Here is a 6,247-nt window from a genome sequence, read left to right as displayed (position 1 = left end):
CCCGCGGGCGAGGTGCGGGGCTCCTGGGGCGGAGGCGACCCCCGCGGACCACGCGCCCCAGGGCGCCTTTATTTTGTAAAAGGAAAGTGAGAAACCTGCACGGCGGCCTGACTTTTGCAATCTTAGTAAAACAGCATTGAAAACGAGGACGGCCGTGCTGCCGCCGGAGCTGCGTGCCTGCTCGCTGGACCCTGAAGAGGCACCTGAAAACTAGGACTGTAGCTAGACCATCTTGCTTCTCCCCTGCCCCCCACCTTGCACACGCGCGCACGCGCACACCCTGGGGTGGGCATCCGGGCCGGGGACCAGGCTCACCTACCTATCACGCATCTTCTGTGCGGAGGGGTCAAGGGGCATTTACTGACGCCAGGCCCAGCTAGGTAGGAGCTGGAAGGCTTGACGACCACATCCCTGTCGACCAAGAACTGCGCTACACCCTGGGCCGGACCCTCGGGCCTGGGGCTTCCCCGGCTTGGCTTCTTGGCTCTCCAACTCTCAGCATTTAAGGCCTTGTTTCTCGGCACTTGCATTTTTGTCGGTGTGTCTCACGAATAACTGCATTACAAAAAGACGCGAAAGCAGTGGGAAGCACAATCACCGGACAGAGGTGATCGATCCTATTAATATTTTGGTATACAACACACTAGGATTTTGTATGCACATGTATAGCTGTTAATTTTTTTTTAATCAAGGAAATCATTCTCTAATACTTAGAATCAGCTTGTTTCATGGATTTTTCCCCTCCCACACATGCTGTTAAATTCGCTATAATCTTTTTTTTTTTGGGGTCCCGTCGTGGGGCCTGAATTCTGGGCCTGGGCGCTGTCCCTCAGCTCTTCAGCTCAAGGCTAGTGCGCTACCACTTGAGCCACAGCGCCACTTCCGGCTTTTTTCTTTTGCTTATGTGGTGCTGAGGAATCGAACCCAGGGCCTCCAGCATGCAAGGCAAGCGCTCTACCACTGAGCCACCTTCCCAGCCCCAAATTCGCTATAATCTTGTATTTTAAAAAAACGACAACAAAACATAACAAAAAAAACTCTTGATTTGTGAACTTAAGATCCAAAACACACCTTTTTGTGGAAGGTGGGGGAAGAAAGACTAGAGATAAACAACCAAGCTCCGCAGGCTCACTCAGTAAGTTACATAAATGTTCACATGAATCACAGAGGGCACACCAGGAAGTTTTTGTGTCCAAGGTGAGTGTAAAAGAAAGTATTTGTTTTCTATGTCTACAAAGAAATCTTCAAGAAGGAGGTAAGAGTTTCGAGAGGCTGTAAATATTTGAGCTGAAGGCTTAATACCTTACTTATAAAAAATAAGTACTTGGCTCAAGGTCCATGTAAAAAAATCTAATCTTTTGAAAACTAAGACTATATCTGAATTTCTTCTGGCCCTAAGTGAGGGAGTGGCTTTAAAATTATCTAATTAATTACTCTAAGAAAGTACTCAGAAATTACTTTTAAGAATAATATCTTCTTATTGAAGAAAATTATTTGAGATAATATTATTGCTTGGAGTAGACATCTTCTAATATTTAACATCTGTCCAGGAGCAATCCTGTGGTGTTTCAAACCAGACCGAGCTGGGTTCAAATCCTGGTTCAGTTCTTTTGAGGGGGGGGGGTCCGGTTGTGGGGCCTGAACTCCGGGCCTGTGCGCTGTCCCTCAGCTCTTCAGCTCAAGGCTAGTGCTCTACCACTTGAGCCACAATGCCACTTCCAGCTTTTTTCTTTTTTTGCTTACGTGGTACTGAGGAATGGAACCCAGGGCCTCTGGCATGCAAGGCAAGCGCTCTACCACTGAGCCACCTTCCCAGCCCTTGGTTCAGTTCTTTTCTAGTCACGTGGGCCTAGGTGAATGATTCAGCTTTCCTGTCCAGTTTAAGAATAATGCCACCTTCACAGCATGGTTAGGAAGATTAAAGAAAATTTTTGAGTACTCGGTGCACAATAGGCCTGCAAATGAGACCTAATTATTAACAAATTGGAGCACATAACCCTAGCTTAGAGTAACCCACTTCACCCCAACTAGTGTAACCACCTCTGGCCCTCCTTGGCCGCATCCTGGATGTACCACTTTCATCGGATAATGAATTGCCCCAGGGTCCATGACTCTAGGACTTGGTAGGTCTGATAAAACAAACCCAGCTCATGATGGGAAATTCTAGCTACATAGCTACTTGATGTTCTATACCAAACTAAGTCCACCTGTACCAGATACAGTGGGATGCCAGTTTGGGCTTTGGTTTTGTCTCCAGTTCTCTGTAGCAGATGGCAGTCACCCTTACTCTCGAAGCCTAGGGGTCTAGAATGGAACTCCCATTGGGACTTGTCAAAATTTCCCCATAACATCTTTTTTCCCCTCACCATTGGGTACTTATCTGTTGTGTCATATGGCACCTGCCCCCTAGACGGACTGGAAAGTCCTTTTTGCTTTGTGTGCTACTAAAAAACCAACAGTCTTTTAATTCATCTAGTCTATGAGTTGGAGCTGCTGCCTAGCTGCAGGCTTGTTTGCAGTTAGAATCTAAGAAGAAATACCAGGCATTGTGGGAGGTACACAATGCAGCAATTGGTCCCATGTGGTCACACCATGCCTCAGACGGCCAGACCCACTACAAGATTCACTGATAGAAAGGGCTCCAGGATAGCCACTGTCCCAGCCTTCCACCCTCTCAAGCACATGAGTCCTCTAAGTACCTCCAACATGGTATGCACATCTTAGTTTGGGGGTCTGGTTAGGACTGTGTTATTGACAATGTGATGTTTTATGGAATTTCTATCTGGTTTTGATCTATGCAGCTATATTGTAACTGGAGGGACAATACTCAAAGTGTCCATCCCAAGTGAATACTGCTAGGCTTTGACTACTTTCTTGAACCACTCTTGGCGCTAACTCTTGATGCTCCCTAGGAACTTACCAGAGGGATTCTTTTTTTGGGGGGGGAGGGTCCGGTCATGAGGCCTGAACTCTGGGCCTGGGCGCTGTCCCTCAGCTCTTCAGCTCAAGGCTAGCACTCTACCACTTGAGCCACAGCGCCACTTCCAGCTTTTTTCTTTTTGCTTATGTGGTGCTGAGGAATTGAACCCAGGGCCTCATGCATGCAAGGCAAGCGCTCTACCACTGAGCCACCTTCCCAGCCCACCAGAGGGATTCTTGGGACCAACACCTGTGGAATGAAGTAGGCGAAAACAGGGTGGAAGGAGATGCTGGGGTACTGTGTAGTCTTAACAAGGGTCTCTGCAGCCCCACTGAGAAGCTCTAACGCTGGGATAGCATTTTTCAAAGTGGCCCCAAGTTGGAGCAAGAGAACCATGCCTTTATATGCCTGCATCACCAGTGATGGCACAGGCTACTCCAAGCTGGGAGTTGAGACCCTGGACAGGCAGCTCTTTTCAGCCAAGGTTCTTTCCAGGAAGGGCTGATCCGTGACATTTCTCTGTTGGCAACACTTCCAGAGTTTTTTTGGTCCCTTATTCCTGGAAAATGTCTGGGGAACACATCAGCATTAAAGTCTATATTATCTATTTGATACACGGTTAGAGTCTTTTGCTTTCCAATATTCAGAAATTATTCCTTTCCTTTTTCCCTTTGGACTACATTTTGCTTTAAAATTGTTAAATGTTCATATAAAATGTACTTAATTTTAATAAAATAGTGTTATCTAAGTGGGAAATGTTTGGCTTAAAATGGATTTTAATTATTAATATTTAATAAGTACATAAAACCCCTACTCTCAATGAAATCTGACCTTTTCTTGCCCTCTCTCTTTCTCTCTGTATCTATCACCTTTCTACTCTGATTTTTCCTTTCCTCAATCTATAAAGTTATCCATTATCATTGTTCATTATTAATTCTCCTTTATCTTTTTATTTTTAAATGTGCAATTTTGCGTACACCACCTCTTTTTGTACCAATTTTAAGGCCTTAAACTCAGGACCTGGGCCTGGTCTCTAAGCTTTTTTGCTCAAAGCTAGCACTCTACCACTTGAGCCACAGCTCCACTTCCAACCTAATTGGAAATAAGTCTTATGAACTTTCCCTACCTGGGTTGGCTTATGTGATCCTCAGATCTCAGCCTCCTGAGTTGCTAAGATTACAGACACGAGCTACCAACACCAGGCCTTTTTTTTTCTTTTTCCTTTACATGCTGGGAATCAAATCCAGAGTCTTGTGCATGCTAGGCAAGTTCTTCAGTCCTCTAGTCCTTTCTTAAAGCAAAGTTAGTCTGCTGAAAATACTTCTCTTGGCACCATAGTTGGATATTCCCCGAAGTCCTTGTGTGAAAGGGTGTGTCCTCAGGGTGAGTTGGGGAAGGTGGGACATTGGGGAGGTCCTTAGATCTTTAGGGTCAGACCCCACCTGTCCAAACTTTTTCTTTTTTTTTTTTGTCTTTTTTTCTTTTTTGGTACTGGGGATCGAACCCAGGACGCTGCACTTGCTAGGCAAGCGCTTTGCCACTGAGCTACATCCCAGCCCTGTCCAAACTTTTTCTTTACACCCAGACATGAGTTGCTGGGCATACCAACATATGTTCCTGCCATGATGTGCGGCCTCCCCACAGGCTCAGATAGATATGAGCCATTGACCATTGATCTTGGACTTCCAATCTGTGAGCCAAAGTGAAACTTACCTTTTTTCATAAATTTATTATATCAAGTTTTTCACTATAGTGATTTTAAAAAAAGCTGACAAAGACACTTTAGGTTTCTATCACTGCCAACATGCTTGAAGAATATGATACATGTTTTAATAGCTCTTTCTTGTTTCTTTATATAGTTGCATAGTACTTATTTTATAGATATCCCATAGCTTATATAATAGTCTCCTATTAAGAGGCTTTATTATCTGTATTTTTGTGCTGTTACAAAGAATCTTGCAGCAAATAAACTTGTGCATGCCTTATTTTAATTCTTCTTTTTCTATTTACCTTTTTTCTTTTCCCAAATTTCCTTTATAAAACAGATTGTTACAAAAATTGGTAACTCAAAGAGTGAATGCCAATGTAGTGAGCTAGATCTTGACAAATACTCCTTCATAGAAGTTCTATCATTGTGCGCGCACGCACACACACACACACACACACACACACACACACAGCAACGGCAAAGGAGTATGTCAGGTCAATAAAGCAGGTTGTCCAGTCTGGAATATTCTTTCATGATTCACAGGTGATACAGAGGTCCCAATATAGCTACAATTGCCATCTGTCTTGTTGTAAGCAAAAGTGAACATATTTTCAAGTGATTAATGGCGGAAGTGAGGTAGGGATGTAACTCGTAGGTAGAGTACTTGCCTAGAATGTTAGGCCCTAGGTTCAGTCCCCAGTACTGCAGAAGAAAAAGGAGAGAGCATTTTCAGTCTGTGTTTTGAACTTGAAAATTCCCCTGCCTTAATTTCTTAAGTTCTGGAATGATAGGCATGCATCACCACGTTTGGCATTGCATCTTCTATCCTGACTTATCCAGCTGAACTCCAAACATGCAATGCTTTTCACATAATTTTAGAAGTCTAGTTTCTTTCAAGAATGCTTTACAGTTTTCCTCATAGGGTTCCTATAACTAAGAACTTGTTCACAGGTTATAACAACTCAAGTTTCATAAGAAGACTGAGGACCCAGAATGATCAATGATTGCTTGAGATAGTAGGGTGACTTCTGGCACCTCTATGAACGTTTCCCTATATACTCTATACTATATAGTATATACTTCTTGTCTTTGTCCATTTTGTGTTATTATAACAAAATTCCCGAGGCTGGATAGTTTATAAAGCAAAGTTTATAAAGTATATAGTATATACTTCTTGTCTTTGTCCATTTTGTGTTATTATAACAAAATTCCTGAGGCTGGATAGTTTATAAAGCAAAGAGTTCGTTGTGGTCACAATTCTGGTAGCTGAAAGGTCAAAAGAGTCTGGCATCTTGTATTTGGTGAGCTCCCCCTCCCACTGCATTAGAATATAACAAAGAAACAGAAAGGGAAGGGAGTGGGGAGGCTGGGAAGGGATGTGAAGGGTAAAGAAAAGGAGGAGGCTGCAATGCTTGGTAAGAAATGTACGCATTATCCTGCCCATGTAATTGTAACCCCTCTGTACAGTATGTTCACAAATAAAATAAAACAGAAAGGGAAATGGCAGTGTGCAAAACTGACCAAACATAGAGGAGTCAGAAAGCAACAGAGACGTCTTCAAGGCTGCCCATTTCCCCATCACTATCACTGTGTATATCGCTTTCAGTTATATCTAGCTG

General features: G+C 43.6%; 1 protein-coding gene across 3 annotated transcripts in view; it reads right to left on the bottom strand.

The window, feature by feature from the left end:
* Nucleotides 1–513, bottom strand: part of Ankrd45 (ankyrin repeat domain 45) — a 24,685-nt gene extending 24,172 nt beyond the window's left edge. For 2 of the 3 annotated variants that reach the window (XM_013015420.1, XM_013015421.1), the window contains exon 1: nucleotides 320–513. The gene's annotated coding sequence lies outside the window, so the exon portion shown is untranslated. Of the gene's footprint in view, nucleotides 1–95; nucleotides 160–319 lie in introns of those variants that run through there. The other variant, XM_013015419.1, reaches the window with a different exon arrangement.
* Nucleotides 514–6,247: the final 5,734 nt, after the last annotated feature.

The sequence above is a fragment of the Dipodomys ordii genome, unplaced genomic scaffold, assembly GCF_000151885.1.
Source record: "Dipodomys ordii isolate 6190 unplaced genomic scaffold, Dord_2.0 Scaffold27, whole genome shotgun sequence".
NCBI lineage: Eukaryota > Metazoa > Chordata > Mammalia > Rodentia > Heteromyidae > Dipodomys > Dipodomys ordii.
This window is presented reverse-complemented; position numbering and strand designations above follow the sequence as displayed.